Raw genomic sequence first — 19,913 nt, 5'->3', positions numbered from 1 at the left:
TGCCTTTTTAAGACCTTTATCATTCATATGCAGCTAAGCTGATGCTTTGAAAAACTGCCACATCTTCAAGAAGAATCATAGAAAGGATGTTTTGACAAAAACAGGTTTCTGATAACTTTTAAATCATACTGCTAAACTAGGTAAGATATTTTTAAAGTCTAATGGAAACTCTGATTTCATAAAACTGTCAGTAAAAAGGATTAATTATATGGGACTGAGTAAACTGATGAATATGATGGAAATTTTTTAGTTTTGTCTGAAATATTACTGGCTTTTAATCTGTGTTTTTACTAAGGGGTTTAATATTCCCTGCCCAAGGCTGATCAATTCCATTGCAAAATCACCCTTCATTGCCCCTGTACAGCAGGAAGTAGCCAAGGGCAGTCATTGCCCTTTCGCCACAAGATTGTGGAATGGACATTGGCAGCCGGGAACTATAATAGGGAAGAACAAATCTGACTCCATATCAGATCTGTTTCTTTTACTTTAAACTTTGTATTCCCTCGCTCTTGCTACAAGTTAATCACCAAAGTGATGTTGCCTATAGCTTAAAGTATACATAATGGCCCATCTCAGGGAATCCTGCCCCATGCTTGAATGTTAAACTAGAATACCTTTGTTCAGCTCACAGGTAACATCCTGACCCAGCCCACCTGTGAATGGCTGCAGGAAAGAAGAAATTAACATATCCCCTCCTGAGTCTAGCTGAAACCGGGAGATATTTGCAACAATTTATAACCTATATTGCCTTCTTTTTGTGGTTTCTTGAATTAACAAATGTGTGACCGAGCTGCTGATAAAATGATGATATATAGTTCCATATGAGATCAATGATTATACTAATGTAATTCTAGATATGGGAAGAAGCAACAGGAGGGAATATTTTCCTGGACCATAAGAGACTGGTAAGGTAGGTGGTCCAGAGACTTTTGGCATTAAGGCCTAGTCCAGTGATAGCACACTGAGTGGTCTACCAATGAAACCTTCAGCAGACCTGGGAATGAGCATTCTTAGCACTGTGGAACAAGACGGTCATGAAATTTCCGCAAAACCATGGTCAAATTCAGGATCATGAAGGGGCCCTGCTGGGTGAGAATTGGCACTTGCCATCTTCCTCTCCATTGTAGCTGCTGACCTTCAACAGCCCCTGAAAGGAGTTCAGAGTGGCGATCAGGAATGAGGCACTCTTTGCTCTGGGAAAAACTGGCAGAACAGGCCTTCAGATAGTTAGATATTTTTAGAAAATTTTATGAGCCCAAAATCTTGAATCTTCTCATATCTAGAAAAGCATTAAAATCACTAATAGTGACATCTGCTTTGGCCATTGAGGAGAGAAATGCATCTGGAAGTAAAAATGGAGTAGCTGTGTCAGACTCAGACACCACCAGCCATTCTCAAAGCAGTGTCTTCCGGAATGTGGGTACCTCTGTCAAATTTACAATTAACCTCCTTATCTGAACCTTTATCCCTTTTCTTGTTCAAAACTTGTACTCCTCAAGATTGAGGAGTATCAAAGAAAAGGGGGTAATTGTAACTGAGCAGCACCCTATGGGGCCTTCCCAGGAAAGGCCTTCCCCCATATCCTCTGCTTTAGCTCCCCTCTGAAGTACCTGGATAATAGTATTTGATGCAAATTTCCTGAGTTGTTTTCCAGATGTGAAACCCCTCCACCAAATGGAAGATGTGAACTACTTGATGACCCTGAGCACATAGCCCCAGGCCTTCCCCCCTCCTGCTGGAGTCTGGGGACTGATAAAGTTAACCCCTGTGACACCACCCTTTTCCCTCATCATCAGCCAATCAGAGAATTGTGCAAGATCTGATCACACACCCTGTGACCCACCCCCCCACCAGGCTTTTAAAAATGTTTTGCCAAAACCCTTCAAGGAGCTCAAGGCTTTTTAGGGCATGAGCCACCTCATCTCCTCGCATGGCCTTGCAATAAACCTTTCTCTGCTCCAAACTCCAACGTTTCAGTTTGTTTGACCTCACTGTGCGTTGGGCACATGAACTTGCATTAACAAAAGGGCCAAGTAGTTACTGCCTGAACTAGGTCCCTGCCTTAAGCTCTCAAGGTGCCAGGAAACCTGGAACACTCTTACCCTTAGGCATTTACATTTCAGACAGGAATGAGGCCTGGAGACTTAGAGACACCTCTAGATTGAGAAAGCCAAGGACACATGATGGCCCCTGGAGACATTTTATTTACTTAGCAGAAAGTTACAGTGAGAATCCAGGAAATCCCCAGGGAGCAAAAGTTTTGCTCCCTCCTTTCAGGAAGGGCTGAGGACAGCTGTCTCTCTCTTGTGTATAAATGGCCAAAAATCCATTTTCTCGCACTTTTGCCTGTGGACTGTGAAGCCACTTGTGTGGGAGAGTTTTCCACTTATCTTTTATTGCATCACCCCAAGAGTAAAGACTAGAGCAAAGGGGGGGGCCACAAATTTATTGCTTACTGTGAGATAATTAATTTAAAAATAGCTCTGATGCAGAACATCTATGCACTTTCAGGAAAAAATTAATACAGATACATGTCAAGAGCCCAACATTTTAAAGTGTTGTTTTAGAAGTAAAATATTGTTTTTCTGTGTAAATGCAATATACTATACACTAGAATGTTGTAGGAAGTCATATATTATGGATGCAGTGATATTTTACTAAGTAAAAATAAGTAAAACCTCCTATCATAAAGAATAACAACAACAAAATCTTGGCATTCACTGCAATGGAAACTGAACCATCATAAAGTTTAAGTGAGAGGAATTCCCTCAGAATTATTAAGGGCCCACATCTGGGAAAACTCACATTTGTGTTCCATTCAATCAGCATCCTTAGAAGCATAGAGTAGGGAGAACACTTTGCCCATTCCCCTGCCTTTATACCATTATCCATTAGACGCAGTAGCTGTGTGCTTAGGACCCACAATACTGTTAGAGACCGACAAAAATGTTTTATTTTAAAATCAGAAGAAAATAAATGAACATTTAAGTCAAAGAAAGTATTTTAACATATAATATTCACAGATTCATCTTTATACCAATGCAGTCATAAAGCATAACTTTAATGACTTTAATGGAGGAAGAGGCCCACAAAGGCAAAAGTCTTCTAGGACCCACAAAAGTCATCATGCAGCCCTGTTTCAACAGCACCTACTCAGTTTATTCATGTGTGTGTCCTAGAATGAAAGTCTGCATCAAATTAAGGTTTCTTCCTCCAAGGGCTGGAAAATGGGGTCAAGCAAGTCCCATCATTATGGCCCCTTGAAAAGGCCATGAAATGAGGCCAGGGGAGGACTCAGCAGCTCCTCTGACCAGGCAGATGCAGGCTGGCAAAAGCAGGAGCACACTGACTCCTAGCCTTTCAGTCCAGATTTGTGTACGGTGGACTCAAGGTAAAGTGTGGCTTCCTTTGGGGGTGAGAAAGATGTGCTTATATTGGCAAATATAAACTTTTTGGAAATTTTAATAAGATGCATTTCCTGGGACTCCCCTGGTGGTCTGGTGGGTAAGACTCCCAATGCAGGGAACCTAGGTCCAATCCCTAGTCAGGGAACTAGATCCTATATGCATGCTGCAACTAAGAAGTCCACATGCCACAACTAAAAGATCCTGCATACTGCAACGAAGATCCCACATGCCACAACTGAGACCTGGTGCAGCCAAAATAAATAAATAAATAAATATTTTTTAAAAGATGCAGTAAACTGAATGATGGCCCTCGAAGATGTCCATATTCTAATCCCTGGAACCAGCCAATGTTATCTCACGGCAAAGAGGGGCTTTACAGATGTTGATTAAGGATCCTGAGATGGGGAGATTACATGGGATTAACTGGGTGGGTGCAGTGTAATCACAATTGTCCTTATAAGAAGGCAGTAGATCAGAGTCAGTAGCAGGAGATGTGATGATGGAAATGAGAAGTTGGAGTGATGTGAAGGGGCCACAAGCCAAGAATGCCAATGGCCTCTAGTAGGTGAAAGAAACAAGGAAGGGATTCTCCCTTGGAACCTCCAGAAAGATCCAGCTCATGTGGGCTTCAGTAGTTGTGGCACATGGGCTCAGTAGTTGTGGCTCGTGGGCTCTAGAGTGCAGGCTCAGTAGTGTGGCACAGGCTTAGTTGCTCTGCAGCTTGTGGGATCTTCCCGGAGCAGGGCTCGATCCCATGTCCCCTGCACTGGCAGGCAGATCCTTAACAACTGTGCCACCAGACCCTGTAATTTGATTTTGGCCCCATGAGATTTGCTTCAGACTTCTGAACACCAGAATCGTAAGGGAAATAATCTGTATTGTTTAAACCAGTAAGTTTGTGGTTTTGTTTTGTTTTTTTACAGCAGCAACAGGAAACTAATACAGAACTTCTCAGCTTTAGGCTGAATCTATGACCATATTTACTCTCTTCCCAGAGGTAAGAGAAAGTTCACAAATACTCCATTCCTTCTGTACTTCTTCCCCTGGTTTATGATCACAAAACCTTCTAGAGTAGAGAGTTTATTCTCTAAGGCTGTTGTTACTTTCCACCTGGCCCAAGGCCTCAGGAAGACTCAATTACCTCTCAATAACAATGATTACTTTCAACTAAACATTAATGCAGGGCCAGCCACTGTGCCGAGAGCTTTAGAAGTGTGGACAAAGAAAGAACAAAGAGTGTCACTTATCATCCAGTTATACAAGGGTTAAATCTCAACAGTCTGCAGTTATCCACTGACAGAGCACCCTGAGGGGAATCCAAGATGAAAAGACAGGATGAAGCCTTCTGTGCTTTGGATAAGAGGACCCCTAGCTAGTTAAGATGCAACAGATCCCCACCCTGGGGTTATGAAGATGGCCAAATACACAAGTAACAGTTGGACAGGTGAGGGTGATAGCAGTTTATTAGTCACATAATGTGTCCCAATTATGTGGCAGGATCACAAACTAATGCACTAAACTCTTTTTATCCTTTCCTCTTCCTCCTTCTCAAAATAGCTCTAATTTCTTCTAAGAGGTTTCTAAGATTTTTCATTGCCTGACCCCAGGGATGGTTTTTGGCAAGCACAAACAAGCTGTTGAGGACAACTTCTCTCCCTGGCTTTTTTATCTAGCCTGAAATCTTTCACAGGGTTACCTAGTTGAGGAGGTTAAGGAGGTGGGAGGAGTGAATGCCTGGAGAGCAGTAAAAGAATCAATCGCTCCTCCCACTTCAGGCAGAGCACGAAGGAGGGCGTGACATCAGAGAGGTATGGCTGACGGTACACTCAGGTGGATCACCTCCACGGATTTCAGACGCGGCAGGAATCAGTTTGGGCCCCAAGCATGAAACAAAAACAGAGACCAAAGAGCCCAGCATGCGCATTTCTGAGGTAAGTTTGGGCAAAACTTGATGAACATCCACGGATGTGTTTCTCTTCTTAAGACGCTCCTCACAAAGGACGAGGTGAGGATGTTAACGCAAGTTCAGATGACTGATGCACAGTGAGGCCAAACAAACTGAAACGCTGGAGTTTGGAGCAGAGGAAGGTTTATTGCAAGGCCATGCAGGGAGATGAGGTGGCTCATGCCCTAAAAAGCCTGGAGCTCCCCTAAGCGTTTTGGCAAAGCATTTTTAAAAGCCAGGTGAGGGAGGGGGGTTGCAGGGTGTGTGATCAGATCTTGCACAATTCTCTGATTGGCTGATGGTGAGGGGACAGGGTGGTGTCACAGGGGTTAACATTATCAGTCCTTAGGCTCCAGGAGGCCTGTGCTCATGGTCATCAGGTCATTAACATCTTCCATTTGGTGGGGGGTTCACATCTGGAAAACAATTCAGGAAATTTGCATCAAATACTGTTATCTAGGTACTTCAGAAAGGAGCTAAAGCAGAGGATATGGGGGAAGGCCCCATAGAGTCCTGCTCAGTTACAGGTAGAAAACACAAAATTAAGAGAAGAAATTTTCCACCATTCAGGTAGGTGGTGCTTGGGTATCAGATTATAGCTGATCTTAAGAGAATTAAAGAATATAGAATTTCTTGGACATCAGAATATAATGTCGGCTGAAGAAAAACACACAACCTAAAAGCTGTGTAACGTTTTGTTTGGCGGGGTCTTCCTATAGCATGGGAAGACAGCCTCTCAGATAAATCTGAGTAGCTGTTCCAAAGAGGTAAGGGAGGAGCCAGGAAATAAAAGAGTTTTTGCTGAAAAAAGAAATGAAGTCAAGCATCAAAAGATCCAAAACCAGACATCTCAAGTTTATTATTTTTGCGCTTTTATGTGTATGGGAAGATGCAAGAGTTAGGGTTCATTGAAATCATTCCTAGATATGCATCTTATCTAGGGCCAGTATGCTGTTTTTCTCCATCCTGAATTCCTTTTAGGGTGCACCATCTGGGATGGCTTGAGAGACTGATGGATTGATGGCAAGGAACATTCTTTGTTTACTGAAATGGCAGGCAACAACTTTTTTTTTTTTTTTTTTTTTTTTTTTTTGCGGTACGCGGGCCTCTCACTGCTGTGGCATCTCCCGTTGCGGACCACAGGCTCCGGACGCACAGGCTCAGCGGCCATGGCTCACGGGCCCAGCCGCTCCGCAGCATGTGGGATCCTCCCAGGCCAGGGCACGAAACCGTGTCCCCTGCATCGGCAGGCGGACTCCCAACCACTGCACCACCAGGCAACATCTTTTTTTGTCCACAGTAGTAACAACAGTCCAAATGGAATGAATTTTCCTTGCTCCTTCAACACTCAATTCCCAGCACCTGGAATAGTGCCTCCCACATGTCAGGTGCTCACTGTTTGGTGAATAACGCAGGGAGTGCAGAGACCACTGGGTGCTCATCCCAAGAAGGAGGCTCCAGGGCAAGTGTTTGTCTGGAGGCTCCCTCCCTCCCTCTCTTCCTCCCTCCCTCCCTTCCTCCCTTCCTTCCTCCCTTCCTTCCTCCCCTCCTCTCCTCAATCTCCCCCTGGCTTGCCTCACTCTCTTACTTCCAATCTTCTCTTTTACTTCCCATCCTCCTCCTCCCACCTGTCCTTTCTCTCCCCTACCTGCCCCCTTCAGCTCTCCTTTTAGGCTGAGTCCTGGCGTTCTCCTCGGAGCCCCACTCCTCAGATGAAAGGGAGAGTGGAGGGTGGGGCTGTGTGAAGGAGGGTGAGGGGAGGCTTTGTGAAGCTGCAGCCAGGACGGAGCAGGGGTGGGCAGTGCCGACTCCTTCGCAACTCCAACCATCACCTGTTCTGCTCCTGCAGATGCCATTCACATGGAACATTTTCAATGGTGCCCCTTGGTGTTGGGGTGATAATCAGTTGGCAAGTGGGGTCAATGGAGCTTCAGTGAAGGGCTCGACCTCATTCCTCCAGCAGCACAGCCCATCCCTGGGAGGACAGGCAGAGCCCTCTGTGCTCAGGTGCAGACCTTGTGCCTAGAGGCGCGCACGCCTCCTCCCAGGTGCAAGCCAAGCACGGAGAAATGACCTGCTTTCAGCACATTCCTCAGGCACTGGGAGCTGGTCAGTGTCCAGGCGAACCTGGGTCACAGGTGTGCTCCCTCCTGAGCAGCCGGGATGCTGGGACGTAAGAGCCTTATTATGCTGCTTTGACTTTCCAGCTCTAGAATGTTTCCAGTGTCACCGAGTCAACGCCAGCGGGGTTTGCGAGAACAGGGAAAGCTTCTGCCACACTCAAGGCAGCCAGCAGTGCTTCCTGAGGAAGGTCTACGAAGGTAGGTGGGGCCTGAGAAGTCTCCTGGGTGACCTTTGCCAGAGGTTAGGGGCTGGCAGTGGGTGTTTAGGGTGGGGGGATAGTATGAATCCTCCATGGGACACCATGAGAGCCTGGGCCCCAAGAACAAGGCTGGGTGCCTGTAGGACTCAGGGCAGTGACCCCTCAGGAACCCTGGGAGTAGGAACTGCATAGAAAAGGGGTTGGTTTTCTTTTCTTAACCTAGTGAAACATTTTCATCTCGTTGTGGTACTGGGCTGCCACTCGCTATTAATTGGGATGGTGACCTGTAAGCAAAGTAGGGAGTTTAGCTCCTGAGGGTAACTGGAACTGGGCTGCTGAAATTCCTCTGAGTGGGACCTGACTGTGATGGGGTTTTGGAGAACTAGGGACATAGACTGGGGGAGAAATGGTCAGAGTAGAGAGGGCAATTTCCATTCATCCTCTCTGCCCTCTCGTGTGGAGGGAATGGATTGAGCTCTAATATACAGAGCTTGCAGAGCTGTTTTAGGAGAGCCCTTTTGGGGGCCTACCTCCAGCATCTCATTCCCAGGCGGCAGACATTCACCCTACCAGGAGCATGAGTCCTCCATGGGATGTGCTCTTTCCTCTGAATTCTTGATTAGTTGGTTGATGCATTGACCCTGTGATTTCGTTCAGGAATATTTACTGAGCTGCATACCAGGATATGCTGGGTCCCATACCCATGGGCCTGCAGCCTGGGTTCTGGGGCCTCACTTGCCCTCTTCTCTGTCCCTTTCCAGGTGATACCATTTCCTATAGATACCAGGGTTGTAGCAGCCTGTGGGTTCCTATGAAGCTCTTTAAACTCATCTTACTGTGGATTTTTAAAAATTGAGATATAGCTGATGTACAGTATTATATAAGTTACAGGTGTACAACATAGTGCTTCACAATTTTTAAAGGTTATACTCTATAGTTTAAAATTATTTATAAATTATTATGAACTATTGGCTAGATTCCCTGTGTTGTACAATATATCCTTGTATCTTATTTTATACGTAATAGGTTGCACCTCTTAATTCTCTACCTCTGTCTTGCCTTTCCCCCCTTCCCTCTCCCTACTGGTAACCACTAGTTCTCTATATCTGTGAGTCTGTGAGTCTGTCTGTGAGTCTGTCTCCTTTTTGTTTATTCACTAGTTTGTTTTGCTTCTTAGATTCCACATATAAGTGATATTATACAGTATTTGTCTTTCTCTGTCTTATTTCACTTAACATCATACCCTCCATGTCTATCCATGTTGTTGGAAATGACAAAATTTCATTCTTTTTTTTATGGCTGAGTAGTACTCCATTGTGTGTGTGTGTGTGTGTGTGTGTGTGTGTATGTGTGTGTATGTATCTCACATATTCTTTATCCATTAATCTATTGATGGACACTTAGGTTGCTTTCATATCATGGCAATTGTAAATAATGCTGCTATGAACATTGGGGTGCATGTACCTTTTCAAATTAGTTTTAGTTTTTTTCAGATATATACCCAGGAGTGGAATTGCTGGACCACTATTTTTAGTTTTTTTGAGAAACCACCATACTGATATCTACAACAATTTATATTCCCACCAACAGTGTATGGAGGTTCCCTTTTCTCCACATCCTTCCCAACACTTATTATTTGTGCTCTTTTTGATGATAGCTATTCTGACAGGTATGAGGTGATATCTCATTGTGGCTTTAATTTGCATTTCTCTGATTAACAATGTTGAGGATCTTTTCACATGCCTGTTGCCCAGCCGTATGTCTTCTTTGGAAAAACATCTGTTCATGTCTTCTGCCCATTTTTTAATTAGGTTGTTTGTATTTTTGATGTTGAGTTGTACGAGCTGTTAATAATTTTTGGATATTAACCCCTTATCAGTCATATCATTTGCAAGTATTTCCTCCTATTCAGTAGGTTGTCTTTGCATTTTGTCAATACTTTCCTTTGTTGTGCAAAAGCTTAAGTCTAATTAGGTTGCATTTGTTTATTTTTGCTTTTATTTCTGTTGCTTTAGGAGACAGATCAAAAAAATATTGCTGTGGTTATGTCTAAGACTGTTCTACCTACGTTTGCTTCTAGGAGTTGTATGGTTTCAGTTCTTACATTTATGTCTTTAATCCATTTTGAGTTTGTTTTTTTTTATGGAATGAGAAAATATTCTACTTTCATTCTTTTACAGGTAGCTGTCCAGTTTTCCCAGCACAATTTATTGAAGAAACTGTCTCCTCTCCATTGTATATTCTTGCCTCCTTTGTCAAAGATTAATTGACCATAAGTGTATAGATTTATTTCTGGCCTCTCTGTTCTGGTTCATTGATCTATTTGTCTGTTTTTTGCCACTACCATACTGGTTTGATTACTGTAGATTTGTGGTATAGTGTGAAGCCTGGGAGCATGATTTCTCCAGCTCTGTTCTTCTTTCTCAAGACTGTTTTGGCTATTCAGGGTCTTTTGTGTTCCCATACAATTTTTAAATTATTTGTTCTATTTCCATGAAAAATGCCCTTGCTATTTTGATAGTGATTGCATTGAATCTGTGGATTGCCTTTAATAGTATGGTCACTTTAATAATATTAAACTGTTCATGAACACAGTATATCTTTCCATCTATTTGTGTTGTCTTCAACTTCTTTCATCAGTTTCTTATAGTTTTTTGAGTGCAGGTCTTTTACTTCCTTAGGTAGATTTAGTTCTAGGTATTTTCTTCTTTTTTTTTTATATAGGTTTTTTTTTTTTTGAAGATGTTGGAGGTAGGAGTTTTTATTAATTAATTAATTTATTTTTGCTGTGTTGGGTCTTCATTTCTGTGTGAGGGCTTTCTCTATTTATGGCAAGCGGGGGCCACTCTTCATCATGGTGCATGGGCCTCCCACTATCGCGGCCTCTCTTGCTGCGGAGCACAGGCTCCAGACACGCAGGCTCAGTAGTTGTGGCTTACGGGCCTAGTTGCTCCGTGGCATGTGGGATCCTCCCAGACCAGGGCTCGAACCCATGTCCCCTGCATAAGCAGGCAGATTCTCAACCACTGTGCCACCAGGGAAGCCCCGTATTTTCTTCTTTTTGATGCAGTAGTAAATGGGATTGTTTCCTTTATTTCTCTTTCTGATAGTTCATTGTTAGTGTATAGAAATGCAACAGATTTCTGTATATTAATTTTGTATCCTGCCACTTTATGGAATACATTGATGAGCCCTAATAGTTTTCTGGTGGCATCTTTAGAATTTTCTATGTATAGTATCATGTCATCTGCAAACAATGACAGTTTTACTTGTTCCTTTCCAATTTAGATTCCTTTTATTTCTTTTTCTCTGATTGCTGTGTCTAGGACTTCCAATTTAAGTTGAATAAAAGTGGCGATGGTGGGCATCCTTGCCTTGTTCCTGATCTTAAGGGAAATGCTCTCTGCTTTTCACCATTATGATAATAGCTGTGGGATTTTCATATATGGCCTTTATTATGTTTAGGTATTCTATGTGCACATTCTGGAGAAATTTTATTGTAAATGGATATTGAGTTTTGTCAAAAGCTTTTTCTGCATCTATTGAGAATCATATAATTTTTATTCTTTGATTTGTTAATGTGTATCACATTGATTAATTTGTGAATATTGAAAAATATTGAAAAATGCAAATTCTTGCACTCCTGGGATAAATCCCACTTGATCATGGCGTATGATCCTTTTAATGTGTTGTTGAACTCAGTTTGCCAATATTTTGCTGAGGATTTTTACATCTATGTTTATCAGTAATATTGGCATCTAATTTTCTTTTTCTGTGATATCTTTACCTGGTTTTGGTCTCATAGAATGAGTTCAGAACTCTTCCTTCCTTTGCAATTTTTTTGAATAGTTTGAGAAGGATAGATGTTAATTCTTCTCTAAATGTTTTGTAGAATTCACCTGTGAAGCTCCCTGCTCCTCAACCTTTGTTTCTTGGGAGTTTATAATTTACTGATTCAATTTCATTACTGGTAAATGATCTGTTTATATTTTCTATTTCTTCCTGGTTCAGTCTTGGGAGATTGCACATTTCTACAAGTTTGTCTGCTTCTACTCAGCTGTCCATTTTATTGGCATATGGTTGTTTATAGTAGTCTCTTATGATCTTTTGTATTTCTGTGGTGTTGGTTGTAACTTCCTTTTTCATTTCTTATGTGACTGATTTGGGCCCTCTCTTTTTTCTTGATGAGTCTGGCTAAAGGTATATCAATTTTGTTTATATGTTCAAAGAAGCAACTCATAGTTTCACTGACCTTTTTTTTGCCTATTTCATTTATTTCTGCTTTGATCTTCATGATTTCTTTATATTCTATTTTTTTTTTTTTTTTTTTTTTTTTTTTTTTTTTTGCCTGTGTCAGGTCTTAGTTGCAGCATGCAGGATCTTCATTGAGGTATGCGGGATCTTTCATTGCAGCATGCGGGCTGCTCTCTAGTTGTAGCATGGGGGTTTTCTCTTCTCTAGATGTGGTGTGTAGCCTCCAGGGCGCATGGGCTCTGTAGTTGTTGTGCATGGGTTCCAGAGTGCGTGGGCTCTGTAGTTTTGTGGCACACAGGCTCTCTAGTTGAGTCACACGAGCTCAGTAGTGTGGCACACAGGCTTAGTTGCCCCATGGCATGTGGGATCTTAGTTCCTTGACCAAGCATTGAACCCGCATTCCCTGCATTGGAAGATGGATTCTTTACCACTGGACCACCAGGGAAGTCCCTCTTTTTATTAACTTTGGGTTTTGTTTCTTTTTTCCAGTTCTTTAGTTGTAAGGTTAGATTGTTTATTTGAGATTTTTCTTGTTTCCTGAGGTAAGCCTGTATCATTATAAACGTCCCTCTTAGAACGATTTTTACTGCATCCCATAGATTTTGGATCATTGTGTTTTCATTTTCATTTGTCTCCAGGTATTCTTAGGTTCCCCTTTGGTTTCTTCAGTGATCCATTGGTTGTTTAGTAGCATATAGTTTAGCCTCCATGTAGTTGTGATTTTTGCAGTTTTTTTCTTGTAATTGATTTCTAGTCTCATAGCATTGTGGTCAAGAAAGTTGCTTTATACAATTTCAATTTTCTTTAATTTACCAAGGCTTGTTTTGTGGCCTAGCATGTGATCTTTCCTGGAGAATGTTCCATGTGCACTTGAAAAGAATGTTTATCCTGCTGCTTTTAGGTGGAATGTTCTATACGTATCTATTAAGTTCAGCTGGTCTAATGTGTCCTTTAAGGCCAGTGTTTCCTTATTCATTCTCTGTCTGGATGATCTGTCCATTGTTGTGAGGTGTTAAAGTCCCCTACTATTATTGTGTTACTGCCAACTTCTCCCTTTATGTCTGTTAATATTTGCTTTATGTTTAAGTGCTCCTATGTTTGGGTGCATATATATTTACAGTTGTTATATTTTCTGTCTGAATTGATCCCTTGATCATTATATAATGTCCTCCTTTTTCTCTTGTAACAGTCTTTACCTTAAAATCTATTTTGTATGATGTAAGTGTTGCTATGTCAGCTTTCTTTTGATTTCCTTTTGCATGGAATATTTTTTTCTATCCCCTCACTTTCAGTCTGTGTGTCTTTAGATCTGAGGTGTGTCTCTTGTAGGTAGCATATATACTGGTCTTGTTTTTATATCCATTCAGCCACACTATGTCTTTTATTGGAGGATTTAGTCCATTTACATTTAAAGTAATTATTCATGTGTATATTCTTATTGCCATTTTGTTAATTTTGAAGAGGAGGTGGTTTTTGTTTCTTTCTTCTTTTGTTCTCTTTTCTTGTGGTTTGATGACTGTCTTTAGTGTTATGTTTGGATTCCTTTTTCTTTTTTGTCTATGTATCTATTATAGATTTTTGGTTTGTGTCTATCATGAGGTTTTTATATAGCAATCTATATATTTATGTGATTGTTTTAAGTTGCTAATCTCTTACAAATGCATTTTAACAACCCTGCATTTGTACTGTCCTCACCTCACAGTTACTGTTTTTGACATCATATTTTACTTCTACTTGTTTTGTGTATCCTTAACTGCCTATTGTGGATATAGAAGATTTTACTACTTCTGTCTTTTAACCTTTCCATTAGCTTTGTGTGTAGATGATTTCCTACCTTTACTGTATGTTTGCCTTTACTGATGAGCTTTCTCATTTCATACATTTATGTCTGTAATTGTAGCCTTCTCTTTCACTTAGAAAACTTCCTTTAACATTTCTTACAAAGGTGGTCTGGTGGTGCTGAACTCTTTTAGCTTTGCTTGTCTGTAAACCTTTTGATCTCTCCATCAAATCTAAATGAGAACACTGCTGGGTAGAGTATTCTTGGTTGTAGGTTTTTCCTTTTCATCATTTCAAATATATCATGCCACTCCCTTCTAGACTACAGATTTTCTGCAGAAAAGTCAGCTGTTAGCCTTAAGGGAGATCCCTTGGATGTAATTTGTTGCTTTTCCCTTGGTGCCTTTATCTTAAATTTTTGTCATTTTAATCACATAGTGTCTCAGTATGTTCCTCTTTGGGTTAATCCTATATGGGACTCTCTGCACCTCCTGAATTTGGATGTCTGTTTTCTTTCCCAGGTTAGGGAATTTGTCCACTCTTGTGTCTTCAAATATGTTCCCAGCCCCTTTCTCTCTCTTCTTCTTCTTCTTTTGTATCCATTCAGCCACACTCCTGCCTCTCCAGGAGACGGTCCAAGATGAAGAGGTAGGTATTCACCCAATAATGTGAATATTATTTAGCTTAATGTTGTCCCAGAGGTCTCTTAAACTGTCCTCATTTCTTTTCATTCTTTTTTCTAGTCAGCATCAGTGATTTCCAATCCTCTGTCTTCTAGCTCACTGATCTAATCCTCTGTATCTTTTAGTCTACTATTTATTCCTTCTAGTATATTTTTCACTTGTTACTGTATTCATCACCTTTGTTTGGTTGTTCTTCAGATTTTCTAACTCTTTGTTAAAAACTTCTAACTTCTCACTTTGTCCTTATATTCTTCTCCTGAGTTCTTTGATCATCCTTATGATCACTGAACTCCTTCTTGGGCAGATTGCCCACCTCCACTTCATTTAGTTCTTCTGGGGTTTCGTCTTGTTCCTTTGCCTGGAACGTGTTTTTCTGTCACCTCATTTTGCATAAGTTGCTGTTTTTATTTTTCTGTATCTGGTAGGTTAGTTACATTTCCCTACCTTCAAGAAGTGGCCTTTTTTAGGAGATGTCCAATGCATCCCCACAGCACACTACCCCCTTGTCACCTGAGCTCTGTGCTCTAGGGGTTCTTCCTATATGGGTTGTGTTTTTTCTTCTGTTGTCTTCGGCTAATTATGACGGTGGGTAGTCTGGTAGGCTAGGTTGACCCTGGCCTGGTTGGCTGCCAGGCACTGCCTTGTGCAGAGGCTGCCAGCCACTGGTTGGCAGGACCAGGTCATGAAGCAGCTGACTTCAGAACCCAGGGGATCCCAGGGGTTATGTTGGCTCACTGGTGGGTGGAGTCATCTTGCAGAAGACTCTGGGAATGTTGCCTGTCCACTGGTGTGTGAAGCCAGGTCCCAGGGTTAGTGCAGGCCTACTGGCTGGCGGAGCTGGGTCAAGGAGTCTGGTTGTGGGTCTCAGGGATTCCAGAGCTGGTGTCAGATAACTGGGGGGCAGGGGGCATGGTACTTCCTGAAAAAGTTGGGTGGGGGGTCTAGAGTGTCCTGAAGCTTGTGTTAGCCTGCTAGTGAGCAGGGCCAGGGCCCAGTTGGTCCCAGGGCAGGGTCCGGCCTGCTGATGGGCAGGGTGAGCCCACAAGTTGTAGGATTGTGCTTTTCTTGAATCTGGTTTCTCTCTTTTTTTTTTTTTTTTTTAGAAATTTTATTTATTTATTTATCTATCTACTTTGCATCAGGTCTTAGTTGCAGCACGTGGGATCTTCGTTGGGGCATGCGGGCTCTTCATTGTGGCACGTGAGCTTCTCTCTAGTTGTGGTGTGTGGGTTTTCTCTTCTCTAGTTGTGGCACGCAGGCTCCAGGGCAAGTGGGCTCTGTAGTTTGCAGCACACAGGCTTTCTAGTGGAGGCGCATGAGCTCAGTAGTTGTGGCATGTGGGCTTTTCTGCCCCATGGCAGGTGGTATCTTAGTTCCCCGACCAGGGATCGAATCCATGTCCCCTGCATTGGAAGGCAGATTCTTTACCACTAGACCACTAGGGAAGTCCCTTGAATCTGGTTTCTGCCCCCTGGTGGGTGAGACTAGTACAGTGGGTAGAGCAGGCTCTCTGGAGGGCAGGGCCAGGCCCCAGGGTCTTCTAAAGCTGGTGTCTGCCCATTGGTAAGTGGAGATGTGTCCTAGTCCCTCTGGTGAGCAGAGCCATGTCCATAGGCAGCTGTGGGCTCAGGAGGTCTTGAGGCAGCTGATAGGTGGGGTTGTGTCCCTGACTAGTTAGTTGCTTGGTCTGAGGCATACCAGCACTGGTGCCTACAGACTTTGGGTGGGGTCAGCTCTTGGCCCTGATGAGTGGAGGGAGGATTCCACAGTGGCGCTTGCCAGCACCAGTGCCCACAGTAGAAGGGCCACCAAGAATGGCTGCCACCAGCATCTATATTTCTAGGGTGAGCTGCTATTCCCTCCTGCCTCTCCAGGAGACTGGCCAAGATGAAGAGGTAGGTATGACCCAGGCTCCTCTCAAAATACTGCATCTGCCCTGGGTCCCAGAGCATGTGAGACTTTGTATGTGCCCTTTAAGAGTGAAATCTCTCTTTCTCTCAGCACTCTGGGGTTCCCTAAAGTAGTCCCCTCTGACTTTCAAAGCCAAATGCTCTGCGGGGCTCATCTTCCAGGCGCTGGACTCCAGTGTGGGTCTCAGACCTCTCACTCCTTTGGGAGAACCTCTGCAGTAATTATTCTCATTTGGGTTCATCCACCCAGGAGTATGGGACTTGACTATATCACATGTCCATCCCTCATACCCATCTCATTGTGTTTCCTTATTTATGTCTTTAGTTGTAGATCTTTTTTGGTAGGTTCCAGTCTTTTTTCATTGGCTGTTCTGCAGATAGTTGTGATTTTGGTGTACTTATGAAAGGAGGTGAGCTCAGCGTCTTTCTACTCCACCGTCATGACTGATCTCTTGCTGTGAATTTTAGATGCTACCACTACTCACCTCTCTGCAACAAGTTGTAAAGACAGGTCCTAGTTTTTGCACTGATATGGTAGATAAAGCTAATTTAGCATCCCTTTCAACTATCAGAATCTCCAAGATTCTGTGGTCTGAATACAAGTTCCCTATGAGAAGTCTCAGACTTGTTCTGTTTTCGGGCCCCATTATTTTGTCCTTTCCCACTAACAGTTTACAAGGATTCCCTTTTATCCACATCCTTGATAACATTTGTTATTTGTAGACCTTTTAGCCATTCTGAAAGGTGTAAAGTGATATCTCATTGTGGTTTTGATTTGCATTTCTCTAATCATTAGCAGCATTGAGCATCTTTTCATGTGCCTGTTAGCCATCTATATGTCTTCTGTACACAAATGTCTATTCAAGTTTTCTGCCCATTTTTTGATTGGGTTCTTCTTTTTTTAAAAAAAATATTGGGTTATATAAGCTGGTTTATATGGGCTGGATATTAATCCTTGTTGATTGTATCATTTTGAATATTCCATTCAGTAGGTTGTCTTTTCATTTTGTTCATGGTTTCCTTTGCTGTGCAAAAGCTCTTAAATTAATTAGGTCCCATTTGCTTGCTTTTGTGTTTGCTTCTTTTGTCTTAGGAGACAGATCCAAAAAAATTGCTATAATTTATATTAGAGAGTGTTCTACCTATGTTCTCTTCTAGGAGTTTGATGGTTTCAGGTCTGCCATTTAGGTCTTTAATATATTTTGAAGGTTTTTTTTTTTTAATGAAGTATAGTTGATTTACAATATTGTGTGAGTTTCAGGTGTATAGCAAAGTAGATTTGGCTATGTATTTTTTCAGATTATATTCCATTATAGGTTATTACAAGATAGTGAATATAATTCTCTATGCTATACAGTAAATCTTATTGCTTGTCTATTTTATGTATAGTAATTTATATCTATTAATAACATACTCCTAATTGGTCCCTCTGCCCTCTTTCATAACCATAAGTTTGTTTTCTATGTCTGTGAGTCTGTTTCTCTTTTGAGTATAGATTCATTTGTATTGTTTATTATTTTACACATATAAGTGATATCATATAGTATTTCTCTTTCTCTACTTGAGTTACTTCACTCAGTATATTATTCTCTAGTTCCATCCAGGTAGCTGCAAATGGCAATATTTCATTCTTTTTTATGGCTGAGTAATAGTCCATCTGTCTGAATTCAGTTTGTTGGGATATAACTGTTCATAGTAATCTCTAATGATTTTTTTTGTATTTCTACAGTAATTAGTTGTTATTTCTCCTCTTTCATTTCTTTTTCTTTCTTTCTTTCTTTCTTTCTTTCTTTCTTTTTCTTTTCTTTTCTTTCTTTCTTCTTTCTTTCTTTCTTTTTTTACATTTGGGTCCTCTCTATTTTCTTCTTGGTGAGCCTGGCTAGAGGTTTATTGACTTTGTTTATCTTTTCAAACAATGAGTTCTTGGTTTATTGATATTTTCTATTGCTTTTTTGGATCTCTTTTATTTATTTCCTCTCGGATCTTTATTATTCCCTTCCTTCTGATGACTTTGGGCTTTGTTTGTTCTTTCTCTGATTCTTTTGGGTGGTAGGTTAGGTTGTTTATTTGTGATTTTTCTTGTTTCTTGAGGAAGGTATATATTGCTATGAACTTCCCTCTTAGAACTGCTTTTGCTGCATCTCATGGGTCTTTTAAGGTTGTGTTTGCATTTTCATTTGTCTTGTGGTATCTTCTGATTTTGTCTTTGATTTCATTGTTGACCCATTGGATTTTTAGTAGAATGTTGTTTGATCTCCTTGTGTTTGTTCTTTTCCTGTTTTTCTTTCTGTGGTTGATTTCTAGTTTCATACAATTGTGGTCAGAAAAGATGCTTGTAATAATTTCTATCCTCTTAAGTTTGTTGAGGCTTGTTTTGTAGCCTACTATGTGATCTATCCTAGAGAATGTCCCATGTGTGCTTAAAAAAAATATCTATCCTCTTTTTGGGGGGTGTAGTGCCCTATAGCTATCAGTAATGTCCAACTGATCTATTGTGTCATTTAAGACCTCTGTTGCCCTCCTGATTATCTGTCTGGATGATCTGTCCATTGATGTCAGTGGGGTGTTAAAATCTCCTACTATTATGGTATTATTGTCAATTTCTCCCTTTATGTCTGTTAGTATCTGTTTTCTATATTTAGGTGCTCCTATATTGGGTGTAGATATGTTAAGGAATGTAATATCTTCTTCTTGTATTGCTCCCTTTATCATTATATAATACCCTTTGTCTTTCTTTATGGTCTTTTTTTAAAGTCTTTTTTGTGTGATATGGGTATTGATACTCCCATTTCCTTGTCGTTTCCATTTCTGTGAAATATCTTTTTTCATCCCTCACTTTCTGTCTAAGTGTGTCTTTCTCCCTGAAGTGAGTCTCTCATAGGCAGCATATTTTAGGTTCTTGTTTGTTTTATCCATTCTGCCACTCTATATCTTTTGATCAAAGCATTAGTCCATTGGCTTATAAAGTAATTATTGATAGGTATGTACTTATTGTCCTTTTAATACTTGTTTTGAAATGTTTTTGTAGTTCTTTGTTCATTTATTCTTTTTGTTTTTCCTTTTGTGGTTTGATTTTCCTTTGTCACATGCTTGAATCCCTTTCTTTTTGGCTTTTGTGAATCTATTGTGTGTTTTTGATTTGTGGTTACCATGGACTTCAAGTATGTTGACCCATAACTATATCTACTTGCTTTAAACTTATAGTCATTCAAGTTCAAACACATTCTAAAAGATCTACATTTTTATACTACCCTTCCCCACATTTTGTGATGTTCTTGCCCAATTTACCTCTTCATACTTATCCTTTTATTGTTAATTGTAGTTATAATTGATTTACAGTGTTTTACTCTTTCTTAATCTATGTACTGACTTATTTATGTGATCATCAATCCTTTTGTATGTTTGCCATTCCCACTGTAAATTTTCCTTTCCTACAAATTCCTGCTTCTTTTCTATTTAGAGAACACTCTTCAATATTTCTTTTAGAATAGGTATAGTAGTATTGAATTATTTCAGTTTTTGCTTGTCTGAGAAATTCTTCATCTCTCCTTCTATTCTAAATGATGATCTTGCTGGGTACGGTATCTTAGGTTGCTGGTTTTTCCCTTTCAG

General features: G+C 41.1%; 1 long non-coding RNA gene across 3 annotated transcripts in view; it reads left to right on the top strand.

The window, feature by feature from the left end:
- The first annotated feature begins 5,197 nt into the window (after nucleotides 1-5,197).
- LOC137231017 (uncharacterized) overlaps nucleotides 5,198-19,913 on the top strand; it is a 131,018-nt gene continuing 116,302 nt past the window's right edge. For all 3 annotated transcript variants that reach the window (XR_010946342.1, XR_010946343.1, XR_010946344.1), the window contains exons 1-2: nucleotides 5,198-5,338; nucleotides 7,560-7,673. This is a non-coding gene — a long non-coding RNA (uncharacterized lncRNA). The remainder of the gene's footprint in view (nucleotides 5,339-7,559; nucleotides 7,674-19,913) is intronic.

This window comes from Pseudorca crassidens, chromosome 9 (genome assembly GCF_039906515.1).
Source record: "Pseudorca crassidens isolate mPseCra1 chromosome 9, mPseCra1.hap1, whole genome shotgun sequence".
NCBI classification, from domain to species: Eukaryota; Metazoa; Chordata; class Mammalia; order Artiodactyla; family Delphinidae; genus Pseudorca; species Pseudorca crassidens.
The sequence above is the reverse complement of the archived record's forward strand: the minus strand, read 5'-3'. Positions and strand labels throughout refer to the sequence as shown.